At 43.1% G+C, this 25121-nt stretch overlaps 1 protein-coding gene and 1 long non-coding RNA gene across 2 annotated transcripts in view; one reads left to right on the top strand and one right to left on the bottom strand.

Annotated features, from left to right (window-relative positions):
- The window catches only part of RNPC3 (RNA binding region (RNP1, RRM) containing 3), a 538973-nt gene that overhangs the window by 366799 nt on the left and 147053 nt on the right, over positions 1-25121 (bottom strand). The window lies entirely within an intron of this gene.
- On the top strand, positions 12363-24708 carry LOC141085989 (uncharacterized). Its single transcript, XR_012231457.1, has 4 exons — positions 12363-12683; positions 15311-15440; positions 22832-22922; positions 23957-24708. It is a non-coding gene; the product is annotated as an uncharacterized lncRNA (long non-coding RNA).

Below are 25121 nucleotides of genomic sequence, written 5' to 3' on the forward strand. Positions count from 1 at the left end.
TATTTCAGAATGGATTGGCCACTCAGCGAAAACCTGGTTGCTGGACAGAAGAATGTTAAACATAATCCTCTTGTTGATCCAGCAAAGATATTTCTCTCTCCTTTGCATATAAAACTTAGGCTTATGAAGAATTTTGTCAAAGCAATGAACAAAGAATCAGGTGCCTTTTCTTACTTGCAAAAGAAATTTCAAAGAATAAGTGATGCAAAGATTAAAGAAGGTATTTTTATTGGCCCACAGATCAGAGATATAATGAATGACAGTAGCTTTGATGGTCTTTTGCAAGGTGCTGAACATGTGGCATGGAGAGCCTTTAAATATGTGACCTTCAACTTCCTTGGTAGCAGCAGGACACCAAACATTGAACAACTCGTGGACAACATGCTCACAGCATATCATTTGATGAAATGCAATATGTCACTAAAAATGCATTATCTCCATTCTCACTTGGACTTTTTTCCAGCAAATCTTGGTGCTGTTAGCGATGGACACGGTGAAAGATTTCACCAAGACATTGCGCTGATGGAGAAAAGATACCAGGGAAAGTGGAGTACATCAATGCTGGCTGACTATTGCTGGAATCTTATTCGAAGAAGTATCTGACACGGATTATAAACGAAAGTCATCTGCAAAACACTTTTGAATAATTGCTTTTGCTGCTGACATCGATGCACATGTATGTAGTGTCTTGGACATCATAATGTAGACTATAAACTGTTGTTTCTTAATCCCTTACTGCAAGCTGACGGAATAGTTCATCAGCTGGCAGTATACTCTGCTTTGAGGTGGGCTCCGGCGGTGAGCTGTTTTTAACAGCTGACATATTCCCGCAATAGGCGCGAGCGAAATCGCGATCCGCCCGCACCTATTAAGTAGTTAAATGCTGCTGTCAAACTCTGACAGCGGGCATTTAAATGCACTTCTGGACGCTGGTCCGGAAATATGACCCCCGTCACGCGATCGGGGGTCATTGCGTTGCCATCACAACCAGAGGTCTCCTCGAGATCTCTATGGCTGTTGTTGGCAGATTGCTATGAGCACCACCCTGTGGTCGGTGCTCATAGCAAGCCTGTAATTCCGCTGGCGATTGCGCTTGTATTGCCAAGTTTTTTAACATTAAGGTTCGGATACGGCTTTAAAGAAGGCTACTACTTGCGATATAACGCAATTTTATTTAAAGGTACAAAATTAAAGGAATAGTATGATTGGATAGTATGATTGCGTACACTTTTGTATATTTTAAGATACAAAGGTTAAGTACATATAAAGATTGAATACATATAATGATTAAGTATATATAAAGATTAACTATATACAGTATACTCACATCATCAATCACCATGAGGCTTTTAAACATCATCCGTCTGGAATATCAGAGAAGCAACGCCAGGACAGAGAACCCCTGGAAGATTTTGAGTCCATATTGAAATATATAGAATGAATTCTGTATATTACATAGCTGCATTTCTAGTAAGACATTAACAGCTACAGACAGACAATGACGTAATCTCTGTCTGTGGTGGATTTGTCAGACCATTAGATAGCTGCATTTCTGATGTGACCGACAATGCTCCCGCAGTGACACAATGTTGAGAACTGTTGTTTCACAAATAGTTCTAAGTTTCTATGTTTGTCATTGTAAAACATTAAGGTTTACTTAACCTCTGTCTGTGTTGGTTTTATCTAAAACAGGGGTGGGGACTCTTTTTTCCTGCCAAGGGCCATTAGGATATTTATACCATCTTTCGGGGGCCGTACAAACTCTGCCCACAAAGTACATCCTGACTCTGGCACTGGTTTCATGACTTAATCTTTCATTGCATGCCCTTCAGTGTTCAGTAGTGAACACTGCGTGTGTGTGCTAACAGAGCAAGAAGAAATTAATGCGTTTACGGCAATCAAAAAACAGCTCCCTGCCCAAGAATGCGGTCTCTGAGAATCTGCTCGGGGGCCTTATAAAAGGTCATCGAGGGCCCGTAAATGGCCCTGGGGCCTGAAGTTCCCCACCCCTGATCTAAAACCATGTGGCTTTTGTATTGTAAGGGTTTACGACCCATTGTCTGATGATACCATGTTGTCTGTTTCATCCGACCTTGAAGGCTGGCCACTGGAAGGGTTGGGTGAAGCAAGTTACACATAAGTGTAATTTAGTATATAAGGCCAGAGAAACATGACCGAGACAGAATCACAACTTGGATATCTGTACACATGTACAGTGTTGATACCTGCATAAGTGGGGACGCCCATGCAGTGTAATGAATCTTCCAGGGGTCTCTGTCTTGATGTTGCTTCTCTGATATTCCAGATGGATGATGTTTAAAAGCCTCTTGGTGATTGATGATGTGAGTATACTGTATATAGTTAATCTTTATATATACTTAATCATATGTATTCAATCTTTATATGTACTTAACCTTTGTATCTTAAAATATACAAAAGTGTACCCAATCATACTATTCCTTTAATTCTGTACCTTGTAATAAAATTGCATTATATCGCAAGTAGTAGCCTTCTTTAAAGCTGTATCCGAACCTTAGTGTTAAAAACTTAGCAATACAGCGCTATGACAGCTTTTAGCCTCCTATGGAGTCTACTGAAGCATACCGAAAGTAAAAAAAAAGTGTTTAATAAAATAAAAATGTTCAAATTACCCCCCTTTCGCCCCAATCAAAATAAAACAATAATATAAAAATTCAAATCTACGCATATTTGGTATCGACGCGCTCAGAATCGCCCGATCTATCAATAAAAAAAAGAGTTAACCTGATCGCTAAACGGCGTAGCAATAAAAAAAATCAAAGAGAAACCTAGACATGTTTGGTGTCTATGAACTCGTAATGACCTGGAGAATCACATTGGCAGGTCAATTTTAGTATTTAGTGAACCTAGCAAAAAAGCCAAACAAAAAGCAAGTGTGGGATTGCACTTTTTTTTGCAATTTCACCGCACTTGGAATTTTTTTCCCGTTTTCGAGTACATGACATGGTAAAACCAATGGTGTCATTCAAAAGTACAACTAGTCCCGCAAAAAATTAGCCCTCACAAGGCCATATTGACAGAAAAATAAAAAAGTTATGACTCTGGAAAGAAGGGGAGCGAAAAATCGAAAATGCTCCGGTCATGAAGGGGTTAAAAACCTTACGTGATACAGACTTTTGGAGCACATATTCGTGTTCAGCATATCAAAATCTATAAGATACAATAAAATTTCCTCAGGGGAAAGGACTTCCCTGAAATTTGTTGTGCAGTTTAATTAGAAATATATTTTTAGGGAGAATACCTGTTTAATACAGTGTGTAATGAAGTACATACTGTATGAAAACACAGCAGAGCACCGTGAACTTCTGTGGGGGCCTTACTGCTGTTATTAACCAAGCAGTAATACTGCCATGTACAGTACATGAGGCATTAGGAAAGATAAATGACAATCTTGTTGACATTGGGCAATCGCTTTAGTGTTTATGAGTGTTAAAGGGCTTATCTAGTTGTATTTTAATTCCGGAGACCACCTTGATGATGGTTAATGGGCATTAGTGATGAGCGAGCACTAAAGGCCCCGTCTCACTAAGCGACATACCAGCGATCCCGACACCGATATCAAGGTGTCAGGATCGCTAGTAAGTCGCTATGTGATCGCTGATGAGCTGTCACACAGACAGCTTCACCAGCGATCAGCACAGCGATGCCGAGCGCCCGGCATCGCTTGCCATCCTGTAAAAAATAGAATCAAAATAAAAAATATAGTTATTCTCACCTTCCGACGTCGCGTTCAGCCATCCTGCCTCTCTCCACGCTCCGGTCCCAGTGATCCTTTGCACGAATGACCGCGAGATGTCACGGTCTCGCGGGATAACAAAGTCTCACGGTCATTCGTGCTAAGGATCACTGGGACCGGAGCGTGGAGAGAGGCAGGATGGCTGAACGGGACATCGGAAGGTGAGAATAACTATAATTTTTATTTTTTTTGTTATTTTTTTACACCTGATCGCTGGTCTCCCGCTGTCACACACAGCGATGCGTGCTGGCCAGCGGGAGACCAGCGACCAAAGAAATGTCCAGAGATTTCTTGCAGCGATCAGCGATACCAGCAGGGGGGCCGCTCGCTGATCGCTGTCACACACAGCGATCTCGCTGGTGAGATCGCTGTTGTGTCACAAAAGTTGTGACTCAGCAGCGATCTCGCTACCGAGATTGCTTAGTGAGACGGGGCCTTAAGGCTAAGTGCACACGTAGATTTTCCTCCTGCGGATTTTTCCTCGCAGATTTGAAGAAATCCGCAGGTCAAATGACCTGCATTTTTCCTGCGGATTTCTTCCTTTTTTATTGCGGTTTTCCACTGCGGTTTTCCCTCTGCGGATTTGGAGAATGGAGCAGGTGGAAAACCGCACAAAAGAAGTGACATGCTGCATTTTTTTGTACCGCGCGGAAAAAACCGCAGCGTCTGCACAGCAGTTTTTTTTTTGCATTGATTTACATTGTACTGTAAATCACTTTGCGGATCTACAGCATTTCTGCGCGGTAAAATCCGGATCCGCAGGAAAAATGCATCGTGTGCACATGGCCTAAAATGCTCGGGTGCTCATTGCTCGGGTCGAACAAATTGGAATACTCGGGTACTCGGACAGAACAACGAGCCCAATGTAAGTCTATGGGAGACCTGAGCATTTTTATCGCGATCCCCCTGGGGGTCTTTTAAGGTCTAAAAACATCTGAAAATGATGGAAACACTGCTCAAATGACACGGGAACATCATAGCAACTGCCCCTGGAAGCATTTCTCACTCCTAGGTCACAGCTCTAAACAATGTTGTCCGAGTTTCACACCCTTTTTACAGGTGCACCAAAAAACCTAGAAAAAGGAAAAAAAAATGGATTTTGCTGGGAAATGTGTTAAGGTGCATCTTTTCCAGGTTAATGACTTGTATCTAAGCCAAAATAATTAACCCAAAACAAAAATGTTCCTCCACCACTTGGGCTATGTTGAGACGCAGCGGTTTTGAGGCATTTTGCAACTTTAGCATTGCTTTCAACCAATACAAATGCATTCACTGGGAAATGTCATTGTAACATTTTAACAACCCTAGCTGGCCATGTGGTGTGTGACACATAAGCAGACACATCTTGTTTCATTTATGAAGGAGGGACTCTTAAAGTCACAGAGCCTATTTTTACAGGGGCATCAGGCAGAATAAATCCTCTTAAAGTGCCATTATTAAGCAGTGGGTCTCCTATACTGTTATTGCCTATGCAGTGAGTGGATGGGCTGCCAAGAATTATGACGCACCCCATTATCCCTTTCGCGAGAGGTACAGGAGGGCTTCCTGAAAAAATGATGCATTGAATTAAAGGCCTGGCTTGCCCCAAAGTTACATGCACCCCAATAAGCTTTTCAAGCCACGTATTAAATGGCCATTGGAAAATCCACTTCATATTATTCATTTCGTAATCCCAAACTTTTCTTATGCATTGACTGCAGGGCCTGCCCTGCTACCAAGTCATATGCACCCCAATATGCCTTTGAACCCACATACTGGATGGGCACTGGAAAATCCACTTCACATTATTCATTTTGTACTCCCAATCTGTTTTCTTATGCATAGACTGCAAGGCTTGCCCTGCTACCAAATCATATGCACGCCAATAACCCCAATTTCCCCTTGGAAGAAACATGGAGGAGGGCCTCTTAAAAAGAAATGTCCCATTGAAAAGGAGCAGGTCTCCTAGACTTGTAATGCCCATACACTAAGTGTATGGGCTGGCAAACATTTTCCCCTGTGGGGTACACCTCAACCTTTTCCATAACAAGTATTTTGCGCCCCGCAAAACAACCCATCCTTGTTAGGAAGCAGCACGGAACACGCTAACCCAGGTTATCTAGTGGCGGCAGATGATGAGACGTGGAGGAAGGCTTGATTAAAAAATATGCCCAATTTAAACGAGCGGTTCTCCTAGAGTTGAAATGCCCATACACTGTGTATTGGGCTGTCAAACATTTTCCCCTGTTGGGTTCACCTCAACCTTTTCCATAACATGTATTTTACAGCCAGCAAAACCAGGAATGGAGAGTGTATTTGTTTCCCATACCTGTCCGCTGTACAGTCATGTCACACGCTGCAATCCATTTCAAGGGGTTAAATAGTTTACAACCGCGAGCGGTGGTATTGCGACCGGCCTGACTGTAAACCACGGAGGAATGAAGGAAAAGCTGCCTGTGCAGCCTCCCCTCCTGACCGGACACGAACTGATTAGTGTGGGAAAGTTTCTGAACATTTTCACATGCTGTCAGTTCAACACGGGTCAGGCGGGGAGTCAGCGCAGCCTAAGTGACGTCAGCGGTAGTCACTGAGGCAGTGACAGTGAAAAAAATGCAAATTGTAATTTTTCAAACTTGTGTTGCATAAAACTGCATAAAAAACTACTCACTACCTCCCTAGATAAATACATTAGAGGGTATAATTAGCAAAGTAGACATTTATGTTCATTTTCTGTTGCTCTTAAAGCACACAGGCTCTGCAAATATGACAATATATCTATTCCAAATAGAACTAAAATTCAAATTGTGCCCCTTCTTTTCCGAGCTCTGCCTTTTGTCCAAACATAACTTTGAGGGTACATGTGGGGTATTGACAGACTCAGAAGGATGTGGGCAGCAAACTTTGGGTACACTTTTTGATATCTCTTGCAAAAGTGAGTAATCTGGGGCTAAATCAAGATTTTTGAGAAAAAAATGAACATTTTTAATATGACAACCTACTGTCATCAAATTCTGTGTAGTTTCTATGGGTTTAAAATGCTCGCTAGACCCCTGTATAAAATCCATGAGGGGTGTAGTTTCCAAAATGGGGTCACTTGTGAGGAGTTTCTGCTGTTTAGGCACCTTAGGGGCCCTGCAAATGCGAAATGGTGCTTGCCATCTCTTTCAGGCAAATTTGTGTTCCAAAATTCAAATATTGCTCCTTCCATGCCAAGTTCTGCTGTTTGTCTAAACAGAATTTTTTATTACATGTGGGATATTGTCAAGCTTAAAAGAACAAGGGTAACAAACTTTAAGGTCCACTTTTTGGTGTTATCTCTTGCAAAAGTGAGAAATTTGGGGGTAAAGCAGGATTTGTGTGAAAAAATGAACTTTTTCAATATGACAACTTAATGTCAACTACCGTATTTTTCGCTTTATAAGACGCTCCGGATTATAAGATGCACCACAAATTTTGAGGAGAAAAATAGGAAAAAACGTTTTTTTAATAAAATGGTGGTGCCTCTTATAATCCAGGTGTCTTATTGCTTACCGGGGGTGGTGGTTGCGGTGAAGTGGGGTCCCAGAGTCGCTGCTGGAGGAGGCAGGAGTGGGGTGATACTGCAGGCCGCAGGAAGGGATGAGATGGTGCTCCGATGTGCATTTTGCTGCCAGGGGGGCTCGTGCTGCTACCAGGGGGGCTCATGCTGCTGCCAGGGGGGCTCGCGCTGCTGCCAGGGGGAATCGTGCTGCTGCCAGGGGGGCTCGCGCTGCTGCCAGGGGGGCTCGTGCTGCTGCCAGGGGGGCTCGTGCTGCTACCAGGGGTGCTCGCGCTGCTGCCAGGGGGGCTGTACTGCTGCCAGGGGGGCTCATGCTGCTACCAGGGGGGGCTCATGCTGCTGCCAGGGGGGCTCATGCTGCTGCCAGGGGGGCTCGTACTGCTGCCAGGGGGGCTTGTGCTGCTACCAGGGGGGGCTCATGCTGCTACCAGGGGGGGCTTGCGCTGCTGCCAGGGGGGCTGTACTGCTGCCAGGGGAGCTCATGCTGCTACCAGGGGGGCTTGCGCTGCTGCCAGGGGGGCTGTACTGCTGCCAGGGGGGTCTGTGCAGCAGCCCGGGGCTCTGCCCACATTTACCGGGTGTCCGTCGGCGCTGTGGGTGTCTCCGGGTGCCCATCCATGTCTCCACTTGCTCAGCGGTGTCTCCGGTTCCAATCCCGGGGCTCTGGCGACATTTTGCGACAGGCCAGAGCCCCGGGGCTCCATCTCGGTTCCGTCTGTTTTGGGCTCCGGCAATATGGCGGCCGGGGGCGGCGCATGCGCTGATGGTGATCTCGGGACTGATATCTCGAGAGATGAGATTTAGGCGAGATCTGTCCCGAGATCACCATCAGTGCATGCGCCGCCCCCGGCGGCAGCCGCCATATTGCCGGAGCCCAAAACAGAGGGAACCAAGAGGGAGCCCCGGGGCTCTGGCCTGTCGCAAAATGTCGCCAGAGCCCCGGGATTGGAACCGGAGACATGGCTGGGCACCCGGAGACACCCACAGCGCCGACTGACAGCCTGACACCCCTGCGGCCTACACCTGGTAATGTATATCCTCTTTGTAAGACACACCCCCATTTTCCCCCCAAGTTTGGGGGGAAAAAAGTGCGTATTACAAAGCGGAAAATACGGTAATTCTGTGTAGTACCTGTGGGTTCAAAATGCTCCCTATTCCCCTGAATAGAATCCTTCAGAGGTGTAGTTTACAACATAGGGTGACTTTGAATGATTTCTGCTGTTTAGACACCTTAGGGGTATGCGAACAATGTCATATACAGACTTGGGAGTAATAATCACGTCTGAGCATATAATCCCTTAAAAACAATTTTATTTTAATTATAGTAATAAAAAACACCTACTCAGTGTAAATAATTGACCAAAAAAACAAATCAATGTGAGCGTAGACCAAATTGATAGTGCCCCCCCTGTGATTTCTGGCTTATCACATCCACTCCATAGACTGCAGTAAGGATTCCCACCCCCTGCCGGTCAGCTCCTGCCCATATGTGATGTGGATCTCTGCATGTGGAGTAGAGGTGGGAGAAAAACTTTTTCCCATGTTTATTGCTTGATCAGCTGCTATTACTTTTTACGATAAGCTTTATTGCAACAAGTATTGTCAGGCTATGTTCACACAACTGTAATATTTGTCCAAGTGCTGTCTATGAAAAAAAAAAAAGCCCGACCTCAGACAGAGCTCTAGGAGCAATGTTATGGAATTGTGGTATTTAGATTACAGCTTGAAGATGTCTGTGAGAAATGTCACAGTGCCCACCGGTCTCTTCTGTATTTCGGAGCAGACTCGCCTGTTGAAGTCTATGGGTGTGCAAAAATAAAAAAAATAGGATCCCATATGAATCATCCATATAGCATCCGATTATTACGAATACATTTCCATTACTAACACAGGATACTATTTCTTCTTTAAAATTTTATTCACTTCTGATGTCTAAAATGGATGCCATACGGATGACAATACAGATGGAAAATCGTCTATTTCTAAATGAAAAAAACAATTTTTTTTTTATACGCTCATGTAAACTTCATCGCATAAGCAACTGCTTTTTGTAAAGTGACAAAATTAATATTATGCAGAATTAAGGGTGATCCGAAACCAAAGGTGACTTTCATACTAAAATTAATTCATAATCTAATCACTTTTCTAATATATTTCAGTTAAAAAAATTTCTACCTTTCCCTCTCTACTCTAACTTCCTGTCTGCTTGTGTTTTTCTTTTTTTAAACTTCTAATGACATTTTGTTTAAGAATTCCATTTCATTTTGGGACTCTCACATGGGATATCATCAGGGGGCAGAGGCTGCGGTCACTGCCACAGCTGCTTTCCCCACCATGAAAAGAAGCGTCATCTGTTTCAGAGACTGGACTGGTCCCTGCCGGGTCATCTTACCTCTTAAGAACCAGTAAGGGAGCGCACTGTCACTGTGCATTCAAAGGAATATAGCACAGGGAGCTCATACTGAGTATGCGTCACAATTTACATCCAACGCATTATCAGTTTAGCAGGACTAGCCGAACCTCCAAAACAGACATCACTGATGGCGCCTAATTTCAGAGAGGATGCAGAGGCTGTGGAAGTGACCGCAGCGTCTGCCCCCAGATGACAGCTCAATCGAGTATCCCAGCATGTACTGGTGAATCTCAAACAAAATGTCGAGACGTTAAAAAAAGAGACTGGTAGTCAGAATGTAGAGGGTACGTTAGGGGATTTTTCATTGAAGTATATTAGAAAACAAGATTAGATTATTACACTGAATACATTTAATATGAAATTCACCTTTGGTTTCAGACCTACCCTTTAAGTTCAGCCAATTTGTTCGGCCCTCCACAGCAGTGCCAGTTTCTCATGTGGCCCCTTGGGAAAATTAATTGCCCACCCTTGCTCTAATCTTTTTATCTAGGGAGGTAGTGAGTAGTTTGATACCACATGTTTTATGCAATTTTATGCAACACAAGTTTGAAAAATTACAATTTGCATTTTTTTCAGTGTCACGTTCATATTTTTTTTTTTACATTCACACGTCAAATTTTATTGCACTAGTTTTTGGAGTAATTGTCGGTGTACATGTGGTACTCTTGGTGAAGAAATGGTGTCATTAGTTCCCAGATAATTTTACCTGGGATTCTAATTGTCTGGGGAAGTTTGATGGGTTAATTTGACCGTCCCTATCTTTGTAAATTAGATAGGTACACATGTGCCCTGATGTCCTCTCGCACATTTTGCATAATTTTACAACGTATTTGGAGCACTTGGAGGGAATAAATTGGCGGAATGACAAATGGCCCTTGAAATTCATGAGGGACTCTTAGACTGCAACATTTTCCTCTGGGATATAGGAATTTAGGAATCATTCTTTTATGAGGGAAATTAGGGGTCACAATTTAAGGCGATTGTAGGTGGGGTCATTTCCTTTGGGTCTTAGGATTTATCACTAAAATGAAGGAATTTCGTTAGGGCTTCATATATGGCTCCAGAGATGATAGCTGCAAATACGGTGATACTGAAAACAGATTCTGTAGCCCAGTAGGAATGGAGAGTGTACTAAACCCATATTGAGAGTAAGGCCCAAATATGTTTTTATTTCAGGGACATTTGTGGGGAATGGATCTATGAATGGAATGAAAGGATGTGGGCTTTTGGAGGGTAAAATTGGTGACATCTAATTTTATTCTAGGGGCTGCTAAAAAAGGATGAGTTTGAGTGAAAAATGCATTGTCAGGATACCACAATGGAGGGAGGACTGCAGAATTTGGCCCTGCCTCTGATGATTCAACAGTGACCACTAAATCTACTACCATCGGGCTGTGGGATCTTGTGGAGGAAGAGGAGCCATCACTGTCTGAAAACTGTTCTGCTTCAGAATCAGATTTCATTTGACTCCCGAAAGTAATCTAACAATAGTAGACCTAATGTAAGAGTAATAATTTTTTAATGTTATTTCTTTTATGATTTTTTTTAACTTTTGAATGAACCCTAATTTTAAATTCTAACCCTAAGCCTAACCCTAATGCTAAGCAAAGCAGGGTTGTACCGCTGCACCTCGGTAACCATTCTGCCCGCCATCATTTTATTTTATATGAATGAGTAACAATAAAAACTAACCTAATCTAACAATAGTAGACCTATTGTAACAGTATTAATTTTTTATTTTTATTTTTTTTTAATTTTTTTAAACCTTGGAATGAACCCTAACTTTAAATCCTAACCCTAAGCCCAACCCTAATGCTAAGTCCAACTCTAACCCTAAACCCAACCCTACCCCAACCATAAGGAGTTATCCCTAATCCCTGGCTAAAAGCAAAGAAAGAAAGAAATCAAAATTATAAAATTAAAACAAAAATGAACAAATTTAATCTTACTAGGGGGATAACAAATATTGGACTTTTGATCACTTTGAAAGGATCTATCACATTTATCAAAAGTCAGGGACCAATAGAGAATATCTCTGATGTTGTTGGGTGCCGCCGGCTGATCATTAACTGACGTGCACCTCGCAATGAAGTCATTTTGCTTCAGGAAGAGGAGGAGGAAGCGAATGGTGTCGCTGGTACTAGGGTGCTATGGTGAGCCTAAGGACATCATTTCTCTCTCATCTGACATGTTAGAACATGGCAGAGGAAAGAAAAACGATTTTTAAATCAAACTTTACTTTTTTATGTGATCACTGTTATTCAGTGAATAACGGTGATTATGTGACAGAAAACCGGTAAAAAACATCCCTGATTGTGTTCTCCAGGGTCTCAGCTACCCCCAGTAACTGAAACCCCCGAGAATTTCCAACAATGGGGTTGCTATTGACTTATTTCTGAGGGCCATTAAAAAGCAGCGCTGAGGAATAAGGTCACTTAACCTCTGCTGTTAAAAGGCAACCAACATCCGCTGTACATATACAGCTGAATAAAATCCTCATAGCACACGTAGTAATATATGAAACTCATGACAATGTGCAGTGTTACCACCTTTCTATAGATCACTCACTGGTAATAAATACAGAATTGCACGAGATACAGGATGATGATGTTCAATAATTAATAATTTTATTTTTTTCTCCGATCAGTATGTTTTGAGTTGTGGGAGGAAACCGGAGTACCCGGAGAAAAACCACACAGACACGGTGAGAACATACAAACTCTGTGCAGATGGAGTCCCAGATTTACATCGAAGACCACAGTGCTGCTCGCTAACAGTGCTAATCACTGCGCCACCGTGCCGTCCTGTAGTATGATGGTCCTACCTCTCCAAGTAGCCTGCCAGCCAGATGAGAATGCAGTAGACTATGGTCCCTGATATGCAACAGAGATGATAGAAGAATGCAGGGGCGGGATTCCTACAGACCCTGCCTGTTTCTTCAGACCACAACCAGGTCCACGCCTTCCTGAGCCAGTCAGGTATTGGGAGAGGGGACTGCGTTATATTCCCAATGCTGTCATTGCTGCGGCTTTCACTGCTCTTCCTCAGCCAGTCGTCAGGTATTGGGGGAGGGGACTGCGTTATATTCCCAATGCTGTCATTGCTGCGGCTTTCACTGCTCTTCCTCAGCCAGTCGTCAGGTATTGGGGGAGGGGACTGCATTATATTTCCAATGCTGTCATTGCTGCGGCTTTCACTGCTCTTCCTCAGCCAGTCGTCAGGTATTGGGGGAGGGGACTGCGTTATATTCCCAATGCTGTCATTGCTGCGGCTTTCACTGCTCTTCCTCAGCCACTCATCAGGTATTGGGGGAGGGGACTGCATTATATTTCCAATGCTGTCATTGCTGCGGCTTTCACTGCTCTTCCTCAGCCAGTCGTCAGGTATTGGGGGAGGGGACTGCATTATATTTCCAATGCTGTCATTGCTGCGGCTTTCACTGCCCTTCCTGAGCCAGTCGTCAGGTATTGGGGGAGGCGACTGCATTATATTCCCATTGCTGTCATTGCTGCGGCTTTCACTGCCCTTCCTCAGCCAGTCGTCAGGTATTGGGGGAGGGGACTGCATTATATTTCCAATGCTGTCATTGCTGCGGCTTTCACTGCTCTTCCTCAGCCAGTCGTCAGGTATTGGGGGAGGGGACTGCGTTATATTTCCAATGCTGTCATTGCTGCGGCTTTCACTGCCCTTCCTGAGCCAGTCAGGTATTGGGGGAGGGGACTGCGTTATATTCCCAATGCTGTCATGGCTGCGGCTTTCAATGCTCTTCCACCTGTTGCTGATGTAGGAGAAGTCACAGAACAGCTGCTGGTCCTCCGGTGTTATAGGTGGTTTCTGAGCTTCAGTGTCAGACATCACTTGGTGTAATTCAATATGTGTGCTGGTTTCTATAACTGGGATCTATAGAAGAAAGACGAATCAGTCTGGTTAATTCATTAAGTATTTAATTATATCCGTCCCCTCCCGAGGGCACCTGTACAGATTGTGGATGAGCCGTGGTAACCGTGTGCCGATTACCGCTAATCACCATGATGCATCGTCACCTGCAGCTTGAGAACAAGTCAACTCCTGGTGCTGCCTGGCAATCTGCGGTATCCACATCTGCTACAACTGCACCATAAAGCTGTGTTCACATGTTGCAACCACATTGGGTTCTTTTGACGCATTGTCAACAATACTGCATATTTTTGTTGTGTTTTTTCCCCAACAAATGTCCAGAGCATTATGGCTCTTTTTCGTAGAAAAAAATGCACAGTGTGAATGCAGCCTGACAGATTCAAGTTAGTCACTAAATGGTCTTCTGAAGAATTGGGGACAATAATTACACTTTTGAGAAATATGTAAAAGCCAGTCCATCCTGCCACATTCTGTAATTCCACCCATTTACCAGCCGGGGAGGATAAACACATTCTGCCCTACACTTTGTAGAATTGTTACTCATTAGTTGAGTATTTCTTACACATATTATCACATTACACAGGCGAGGAAGTGACATTGTAATAAAATAACGCTGTGCACTTACAGGTGTCATTGTGAATGGTGGACGGGACCTTCCCGCCTCTAATTCCTCCCAGTTTATGGGCGAGAAGAATGGATGTCCTTTTAGATTGCTGCAAACAACCTGCCTCTTTTTTGATGATTTACACAAGAGCTGCAAATATATAAGAATAATTATTATATCACAAGTAATATTATAAATAATCTCAGAAAAAAACAGCAGTAGCAGAATTATTTGCTCATTTTCTTATAGAAAGATGAATTTCTTAAAACAGCCATTGCTAGAAATAAATAGGATAGGATAGGACAGGATAGAATAGTACATGATAGGATCGGATAATATGGGACAGGATAGAATAATACAGGGCGAGATAGGATGGTACAGGGCGGCATGGTACAGGACAGGATGGTACAGGACAGGATAGTACAGGACTGGATAGTACAGGACAGGATAGTACAGGACAGTATAGTACAGGACAGGATGGTACAGGACAGGATAGTACAGGACAGTATAGTACAGGACAGGATGGTACAGGACAGGATAGTACAGGACAGGATAGTACAGGACAGGATAGTACAGGATAGGATAGTACAGGGCAGGATAATAGAGGACAGGATAGTTCAGGATATGATAGTACGGGATAGGATAGTACAGGACAGGATGGTACAGGACAGGATGGTACAGGATAGGATGGTACAGGACAGGATAATAGAGGACAGGATAGTTCAGAATATGATAGTACGGAATAGGATAGTACAGGACAGGATGAAACAGGATAGGATGGTACAGGACAGGATGGTACAGGACAGGGTAGTACAGGATAGGATAGTACAGGATAGGCCATCAGTAGTCGATCAGTTAGGGGCAGATACCCAATAATGCTGATGATTAGCTGTGTGAAGAGGTTTTGGTGAGCACCGCAGCCTCTTTACTGTATAAACTGGCCTGTAGATAAGAACACTGCACACTTAGGAGAGGCTGTCCCGGGGCTCCAGCATTGTCCCAATTCCTTCTATTGGACAAAGCTGAAATACCCAACGCAGTGGTAAAGAAATGTACGGTGTATTATGAAATCTCCTGACTCGTCTATCCTTCCTATGTCTCCAGGTGGAAGTGTCTTTTTACTCACTCTCTCTATGACATCCCTGAGCTGAGAATCCATGCTGTGCGGATAGCAAGGTTTATCACATTTCACTGAACGGGCAATCCTTCGAGAACACTGACCAGAGTAAAACGGGTAAGATCCTGTGGCCATTTGGAAGACTATGATCCCAAAAGCAAACAGGTCGACCGTGTAATTAAAGGGCTGTCGACGAATCATCTGTGGAAATATAAGATTAGAAGAGTAAGTTAGTACAGTGTTCATCCTGGGAGACAGAAAACTACCGTGGTCTATGTTTACTGGTAGTGTTTTTCCACACCTAAGCCCCCATACATAGGACATGTCGGCCAAAAGATCATTTAGTTGATAGCTACCTCTCAAATCGAGAAGCCTCAGTACACATTAAACTGGTTTTTTTTTTTTATTTATTATGCTTTTCTTATACAGCGCTATCTTATTCTGCAGTGCTTTACGTACAGTACTTTCCCTATCAGTATGTCTTTGGAATGTGGGAGGAAACCAGAGAAACCCACACAAACATGGTATTGTCTTTGGTGGGATTTGACCCCAAGACCCCAGCATTGCAAGACTGTAGTACTAACCACTGAGCCACCGTGCTGCCCTAGGCTGATCCTTCTGATATTGGCCAGTTTCGCTGACTTAAGTCTAATATGTATGGGGGCCCTTACACAGTACATCTATTAGATAGCGTTAGTAAATGTGGGTTGATGTGATGATAGATCTGTGATTCCACAAGCTACACATTAAGTGAGAATTGCAGGTGTATAATAAGAGTTATTAGTAGTCACATAGTCACCTCAGGAGCCATATAGCCAGGAGTGCCGAAAAAAACTCTGATCTTCTGCGAACCAAATACATTCATAGCAGCAAGGCCGAAATCAGCAATCTTAGCGTGTCCATCACCGTCCAGAAGAATGTTGTCTGGTTTTAAATCCCTTAAAAAAAGAAAGAAAAATAGTTCTGTGAGTCAGATATAGATCAGATGTCGTGCTTGGGTTGCTGTGGGGGCTTCACAGGACCACTCACTAAACACTGGGGGACAGATTCACTAATCCTATCTTGTGTAGACATATACCAGGCTTTCTGAAAACACGCCAAATCATCACAGTGGCTGTGTGACAAATTAGGAGCAACTTCAGAGATTTTTGTCTGATGTTACACCACTATTGTTTTCATTACTTAGAGCCAATAATTTTTCACAAAAATCTGATTACAGTTTAGTTGCACGTTGTGACATTGTAAGCCACATGGATTCCTATCAAACTATTCCCATTTCCATAAAAGCCTTGTCCCCTCTTCAAGTGAGCCCTAAAAGTGTCTAAAACACTTCATAAATGTGGTACACATCATGTTCACCATATTTTTGGCTAAATAACACCACAATTCTGGCACAGTTAACTATTTCCCATAGTAAATCTTTCCCTTGTATAAAACAAGAAATGACTTATTACCGGTGAATAATCCCACGACTGTGGAGAAACTCTATTCCACTCAAGATTTCTGCTGCAAGGAACCTAATAAGGAAGAAAAAAAAATCCTATCAGCATTAATTGTTCTACTGAACCACTAATATCTATGAGGGGAGACAGCGGCCACAGATATCACAGAGCGGCTGCTCTCTTACCTGGTCGTGCAGACATCCAGTGGGGCTCTGGAATTGATAAATGCAGTCAACTCGCCACCACTCAGATATTCCATGGCATAAAATGCATAGTCCTGTGCGAGAGAAGGGAAGATGATGGTAAATAATGCAGATTTTATCTATCCTGATAACATTTACTATGGTTCTGGGACCTATACTGTATGTTTAGAAGACATGTCTTTGTGTCTGCACACGCTGGAGAGGTGTCCAGGGTGACAGCTAAGTCAAAATCCTCTAATGATAGCCATCAGTAATGGCGCCCAGGACATACAGACACACAGAGCATGCAGCAGGTCTCTTCATTTACAGACAAAGATTGAATTTGCAATCTGATGGAAGCAAATGGACATGATGGGGAGAAAGGAGAGAATTCCTAGAACGTGAGGAGTCTCTTACCGCTGTCTGGAAGGTGCCATAGGCATGTGTGAAGAATCTACTGTCTTCAGTGATTTCCAGGACATCTCTCTCTATGCGGACGGTGTCTTTAGCATTTTCCAACAATTCTCTCTTCTTAACCATCTTGACCGCCAGCTGAAGTCCGCTGGGTTGATGTGTCGCCAGCATCACCTTCCCAAAACTGCCTTCTCCAAGCTTCCTGGTAAAGATTAAACTCTCCAGGGAAAAACAGGCAGTCACTTGCTCTGAAGGGCTGGTGGTCTGAGCACCGATTACACCTAGAACAGAAAACAGATATAAGAACTAACAATTAATCACTCATATATAATGCTCCAATAAATTGGCAATTTTTTAAAAATCTATCATGAGCTTTGAACCATGAGGAACCTGGTTACCACCATGTTCTGGCTGGAGAGCCTTAAGTATAGAAGGTGGAAAGCTCTGATGTACACGGTAGTATGTACGGGACAAGATTTTGTCATTAGGTTACATTTTGTAAAATAAATGAACACTTTATATAAAACTAGCTGAAGTGCCCGGCGCTGCCCGGCCATAGTAACTAAATGTGGTTAGTTATAGAAAATTATAATTATCCTCCATCCCATAGTCCCGTGCCCATATACCCATCATACATATCCACGATCCCATAGGCCCGTGCCCATATACCCATCATACATATCCTCCATCCCATAGTCGAGTGCCCATATACCCATCACACATCCTTCATCTCATAGTCCCATGCCCATATACCCATCATACATATCCGCCATCTCATAGTCCCGTGCCCATATACCCGTCATACATATCCTCCATCCTATAGTCCAGTGCCCATATACCCATCACACATCCTCCATCCCATAGTCCCGAGCCCATATACATATCCACCATCCCATAGTCCCGTGCCCATATACCCGTCAAACATATCCTCCATCCCATAGTCCAGTGCCCATATACCCATCACACATCCTCCATCCCATAGTCCCGTGCCCATATACATATCCACCATCCCATAGTCCCGTTCCCATATACCCTTCATACATATCCTCCATCCCATAGTCCGGTGCCCATATACTCATCACACATCCTCCACTCCATAGTCAACCATTATGACATCATAATGAGCGGCGGCAGGGCTTGCAACCTTTGATGACATCAGCGTCGCCATGGCAACCATTGTGACATCATAATGAGGGGCAGGGCTTCATACGCACACACTGCTTCCCCAGTATGCAAATAGGGGCATTATAACATCACAATGAGGGGCGGGGCTTGACGCACACACTTTTTCCCCCAGTATGTAGATAGGGGCAAAATTGTTTGGTGAATTGGAACGCGCGGGGTTAAAATTTCGCCTCACAACATAGCTTAGGACGCTCTCGGGGTCCAGACGTGTGACTGTGCCAAATTTTGTGGTTGTAGCTGCGACGGTGCGGATTCCTATCCCGGACATACACACATACACACATAAATGACTAAATGACTATAGACTTTACCTTCTGGAGCTTGATCGATGGATTTGTCACTCTCACGTCTTCTCTTTGTGGTGGTATCAGTGTCAGATGTCCTCTTTCTCTTAAGTTGTTCTCTACAACTTTGATTTTCAACTCTCTCTTGATGGATGTGAGAGCTTCTTCCTCTCTTATTTGGGGTTTCATCTCCTTTCTCAGGAGATGTGTTCCCTCTTTTTTTCCCCTTTTTAAGGGTCTTATTCTCTGGAGGATGTCCAGAAGATGATGTACAGGGATCATCTGTATTCTCAACAGGTACGTCCTGTACAATGTCCTGAGAAGTTACTCCTCTCTGGGAAAAACTCTCTTCCGTGCATCTTTTTTTAGCACGTCTCTTATTCTTTTCACCACACTTCCTTTTTCGTCCCATGATAAGTTAATATCAATAATAATGAATTTGCTAAGTGCGCAAAAGTCGTCTTCACTCTCCAAAAGCTGAAGGTAAAGTAAGAAAAGTGACATCGGAATCTTTAACCTAACAATCACCTAGTATTGTGACATCATCGCCATTATGACATCATCAGCCAGAGTGTAAGCGATGATGTCATCGGCTGCTGCAGGACTAAGTTTGACATAATTAGATGATCTAGTATAAAAAAAAGCACTTACATATGTATGTGGTCTGTTTATGCAGTCCTCCACAAGCGCCCCAACGCGCGTTTCATTTCTTCGTCAGGAGGTTCGCCTAAGCAGACCGCATAAGCAGACCACATACTTATGCAAGTGCTTTTAACAATATTTTTATCATCACAGCAGCCATTTTTAGGCAACACAATAGTAGTCTTATACTGACAGCCAATACTAAGCCAATGTGGAATTTTCTTTGGCTATGTCTGTGAAATATTACATGCACTGATTTGCATAACAAGTAGGTAGGGCTTATGGCGTTGTTGACTCCTATGATGTTTCAGTAGTGACCTTGAAATTGTGAATTGATGTTTTGTGTACTATTTTTATTACAAATTCATTGAATAAAGTAGAATTAATTTTACTGGCATGTTATACTGTTTTTTTCTTATGTGGCTAATTATTGTAGTGAGTTGTGCCGTTTTTTTACTTTTATGGGTTTTTGTGCTATACATTGCCTATGAGGAGTTGATTATAATAGACTGCCTATGGGGAGTGCATTATAATATGCTGCCTATGGGGGTGCATTATAATAGCCTGCCTATGGGGGTGCATTATAATAGGCTGCCTATGGGGGTGCATTATAATATAGAATCTGCCTATGGGGAGTGCATTATAATATAGAGGCTGCCTATGGGGAGTGCATTATACTATACACTCTGCCTATGGGGAGTGCATTATACTATATTGAGGACTATCTGGTGTATTATGATATGGATGCTGTCTAGGTGGCCATCATACAGTGTGGGGATTATAGTGACGGGGCCATCATACAGTGTTGGAGCCATTAAATACAGTTATGGCCAAAAGTATTGACACCCCTGCAATTCTGTCAGATAATATTCAGTTTCTTCCTGAAAATGATTGCAAACACAAATTCTTTGGTATTATTATCTTCATTTAATTTGTCTTAAATGAAAAAACACAAAAGAGAATGAAGCAAAAAGCAAAACATTGATCATTTTACACAAAACTTCAAAAATGGGCCGGACAAAAGTATTGGCACCCTCAGCCTAATACTTGGTTGCACAACCTTTAGCCAAAATAACTGCGACCAACTGCTTCCGGTAACCATCAATGAGTTTCTTACAATGCTCTGCTGGAATTTTAGACCATTCTTCTTTGGCAAACTACTCCAGGTCCCTGATATTTGAAGGGTGCCTTCTCCAAACTGCCATTTTTAGATCTCTCCACAGGTGTTCTATGGGATTCAGGTCTGGACTCATTGCTGGCCACCTTAGAAGTCTCCAGTGCTTTCTCTCAAACCATTTTCTAGTGCTTTTTGAAGTGTGTTTTGGGTTATTGTCCTGCTGGAAGACCCATGACCTCTGAGGTAGACCCAGCTTTCTTACACTGGGCCCTATATTATGCTGCAAAATTTGTTGGTAGTCTTCTGACTTCATAATGCTAAGCACACGGTCAAGCAGTCCAGTGCCAGAGGCAGCAAAGCAACCCCAAAACATCAGGGAACCTCCGCCATGTTTGACTGTAGGGACCGTGTACTTTTCTTTGAATGCCTCTTTTTTCTCCTGTAAACTCTATGTTGATGCTTTTGCCCTAAAAGCTCTACTTTTGTCTCATCTGACCAGAGAACATTCTTCCAAAATGTTTTAGGCTTTTTCAGGTAAGTTTTGGCAAACTCCAGCCTGGCTTTTTTATGTCTCGGGGTAAGAAGTGGAGTCTTCCTGGGTCTCCTACCATACAGTCCCTTTTCATTCAGATGCCGACGGATAGTACGGGTTAACACCGTTGTACCCTTGGACTGCAGGGCAGCTTGAACTTGTTTGGATGTTAGTGGAGGTTCTTTATCCAACATCCGCACAATCTTGCATTGAAATCTCTTGTCAATTTTTCTTTTCCGGCCACATCTAGAGAGGTTAGCCACAGTGCCATGGGCTTTAAACTTCTTGATGACACTGCGCACGGTAGACACAGGAACATTCAGGTCTTTGGAGATGGACTTGTAGCCTTGAGATTGCTCATGCTTCCTCACAATTTGGTTTCTCAAGTCCTCAGACAGTTCTTTGGTCTTCTTTCTTTTCTCCATGCTCAATGTGGTACACACAAGGACACAGGACAGAGGTTGAGTCAACTTTAATCCATGTCAACTGGCTGCAAGTGTGATTTAGTTATTGCCAACACCTGTTAGGTGCCACAGGTAAGTTACATGTGCTGTTAATTACACAAATTAGAGAAGCATCACATGATTTTTCGAACAGTGCCAATACTTTTGTCCACCCTCTTTGTTATGTTTGGTGTGGAATTATATCCAATTTGGCTTTAGGACAATTCTTTTTGTGTTTTTTCATTTAAGACAAATTAAATGAAGATAATAATACCAAAGAATTTGTGTTTGCAATCATTTTCAGGAAGAAACTGAGTATTATCTGACAGAATTGCAGGGGTGTCAATACTTTTGGCCATGACTGTAGTTTGGGGATATTAAGGGGTCAGTATATATACAGTGAGGGGGCATTATACTGTGTATAGAGGAGCTGTACAAGGGGGAGACTTGGGACATTATTAAATGTGAAGTGGGCACTTTGTGTTACAGGGGAACTTGGGTTACTGTGACTGTCAAAGGGGCACACACAGGGCAATATTAAATTCTAGGGACCAAAGTGTGGGCCCTATTTTCTAGGGCACTTGCACCCGACATTACTATTTTCTAGAGAGTTGCTTTAGAATTTAAAGGTCACACAGAACCACACAATAGGTGCAGTAATAGGGACACATACGGCAGCAGCAGCTCAGTATTGGGGTATCAGGTGCAGTAATAGGGACACATACAGCAGCAGCAGCTCAGTAATGGGGTATCAGGTGCAGTAATAGGGACACATATGTCAGCAGCGGCTCAGTATTGGGGTATCAGGTGCAGTAATAGGGACACATACAGAAGCAGCAGCTCAGCATTGGGGTATCAGGTGCAGTAATAGGGAAACATACGGCAGCAGCGGCTCAGTATTGGGGTATCAGGGGCAGTAATAGGGACATATACGGCAGCAGCGGCTCAGCATTGGGGTATCAGGTGCAGTAATAGGGGACACATACGACAGCAGCGGCTCAGTATTGGGGTATCAGGTGCAGTAATAGGGACACCTACGGCAGCAGCGGCTCAGTATTGGGGTATCAGGTGTAGTAATAGGGACACATACGACAGCAGCGGCTCAGTATTGGGGTATCAGGTGCAGTAATAGGGGCACATACGGCAGCAGCGGCTCAGTATTGGGGTATCAGCAGGATGAGCAGTTTGTGCAGGTTGGGAATAGTCCAATTGGTGACAGTGCTGAAAATATGAGAAGTGAAATGTGTCTTTGTTGTATTCTCTGCAGCCGAGTCCTGGCTGTAGGAGTTGTCATGTCGGTCTGGGCCAGATGGAAAAGACGTGAAAAGTGAACGGTTCCATCAGAAATAACGTCAGTGGTATGTCATTATCTGTAACTCTGCTGTAATCTATTATATGTTCTGTAGGACTGGTATTATTTCCCACTGACCATATGGCGGTAATATCAATACTGGTCTTTTTATGTATAGATTATTTTTGGCAACAGCGTGGTCATCTGCTGAGGTTCTCTGGTTAGGGGTCCACTCAGAAGTTTCGTCCCCCCTGAACCAAAATCCTAGCTGCGCCTCTGACTGTATGAATTGTATTTTTTACATGTGGAGGATGGGCACTTTCTTACTGCAAAGAAAGATTAGTTTTCTGTAGTTTTTAGTGATGATTTCATTGTTAATTATAGAGACTGAAATGTCTAAGAATTCTATGAACGATAAAGAAAGGGGCACAATAGCGCAGTTACCCAATAAACAGTTAGTGGATTATAAGGTAGAATTCTCACCTTTGAATGTTGTGAGTATGCACAATACATATAATGAATTTGTCAGGAGGGCTGCAGAGTGCACCGGACCCACGACGGATCTTCAAGAAATTCTGGACAGGATGTTCAAGATGCGGATAATTCAGCGCTCCTCCAAAATCAGACAAGGGAACCACTGGGTTCAGAAGAGTTCCATACTTTATTCAGGGCTATAAAACTATGCGTTTCGTGGACGTCCTGTCCACTTCCTCAGGTACATAGCCATAGCCAGGACGTCCACGAAACACGTAGTTTTATAGGCCTGAATGAAGTATGCAACTCTTCTGAACCCAGTGGTTCCCTTGCCTGATTTTGGAGGAGTGCGGAATTATCCGCATCTTGAATATCCTGTCCAGAATTTAAGAATTCTATGATAATACCATTAACCTTTCTAGTAAATTTCTTATTAATTGTTTTAAGTTATTATTTTTATCCTTTTTGTCATATCCCTGTATATTATCCTTACGTTGTCTGTGCGGACTTTTTTCCATCCGTTTGGCTTCTGTGTTATAATTCAGCAGTAAATAATCTTTACAAGACCAATGTGTCCTTAAAAATTGGATGGAAAACATAATGTACTGATTTTTTGCACACCCATAGGCTTGAGAAAGCGAGTCTCATCCAAAGTACCGAAGAGAATGGTGTTATCTGAACTGCTCCATAGAATAACATTGATCCGAGCCCTGTGAGGTCTGTTGAGGCCATGTGAGGATGTAGGGAGATGGACCAGGCTAGGGCAGCTTCTTGTGGGTCTGGGCTGGAACCATACGGGCTGTGACCATTGTTGAGGGGTGAAGCACTTTCTGACCAGAGCAGATCTTTGCACCTGACTGCAGGTGGCGGGGTAGGGATAAAAGGAGCTGAGCGCGCAAAAGGGGAACTTCTGGTGGGGAGACAGAAAAAACACAAGGAGAAGGTTGACTCCGTCGCCACGGTTCCCTGCCAATCAGCAGGCCTATGCCGCAGCTTAACCACCTCTATGGGCACAGCCTGGGTTGAGAGAGAGCCGAGCTTCTGGCAGACTTCCATACCTGAGAACTCTGACTTGACAGCACCCTTCGCAGTGCCTAACAATCGTTACCAAACAGACCACGCGCAACTCGCTGACTACGTGGGCCCTTCGGCGGCCTCCTCTCCGAAACTTTGTGGCCCACTTGTTTTTACATCTTCTACTCCCCGTGCAACACCGTGTACCAGGACTGAAAGCCCGTGCCGGGAAAAGCCAGGAACTGCCATTTTATTCAAGAGACATTTCTTCTATTCCATCTGGGATCGCTTCAGAGACTTCTCGTGTCACCTGCTTATTTCTCACTGCAAAATGCAAATAAATATATATAATTTATACAATGTGATTTTCTGGATTTTATTTTTGAAATTCGATCTCTCAATGTTAAAATTAACCTTACCTTAAAATTATAGACTGATCATGTCTTTGTCAGTGGGAAAGCTTACAAAATCAGCAAGGGATCAAATACATATTTCCCCCACTGTATATATATTTTTGTTTTTCAATAATTTTTATTAACTTTTTATCATTACATTGAAAACGTATATATATTATATTCATAGGGAAAAGGGGGAAGTATATATATTTTTGTACCAATACACCTTTTGTCAATGTGTTGCTTTTCCCGATGTTTTTTCCCTTGATTTCCATTATGTTGGGGGAATGTTTATACCCCTACGCTATTTGGTATCTAAATACATTAATGCTACGTTATTAGTGCAACAATAATGAATTCTAGACAATGGTAATACATGTTAG

Source organism: Dendrobates tinctorius, unplaced genomic scaffold (genome assembly GCF_039654945.1).
Source record: "Dendrobates tinctorius isolate UK_male_01 unplaced genomic scaffold, ASM3965494v1 ptg000029l, whole genome shotgun sequence".
Lineage (NCBI taxonomy): Eukaryota > Metazoa > Chordata > Amphibia > Anura > Dendrobatidae > Dendrobates > Dendrobates tinctorius.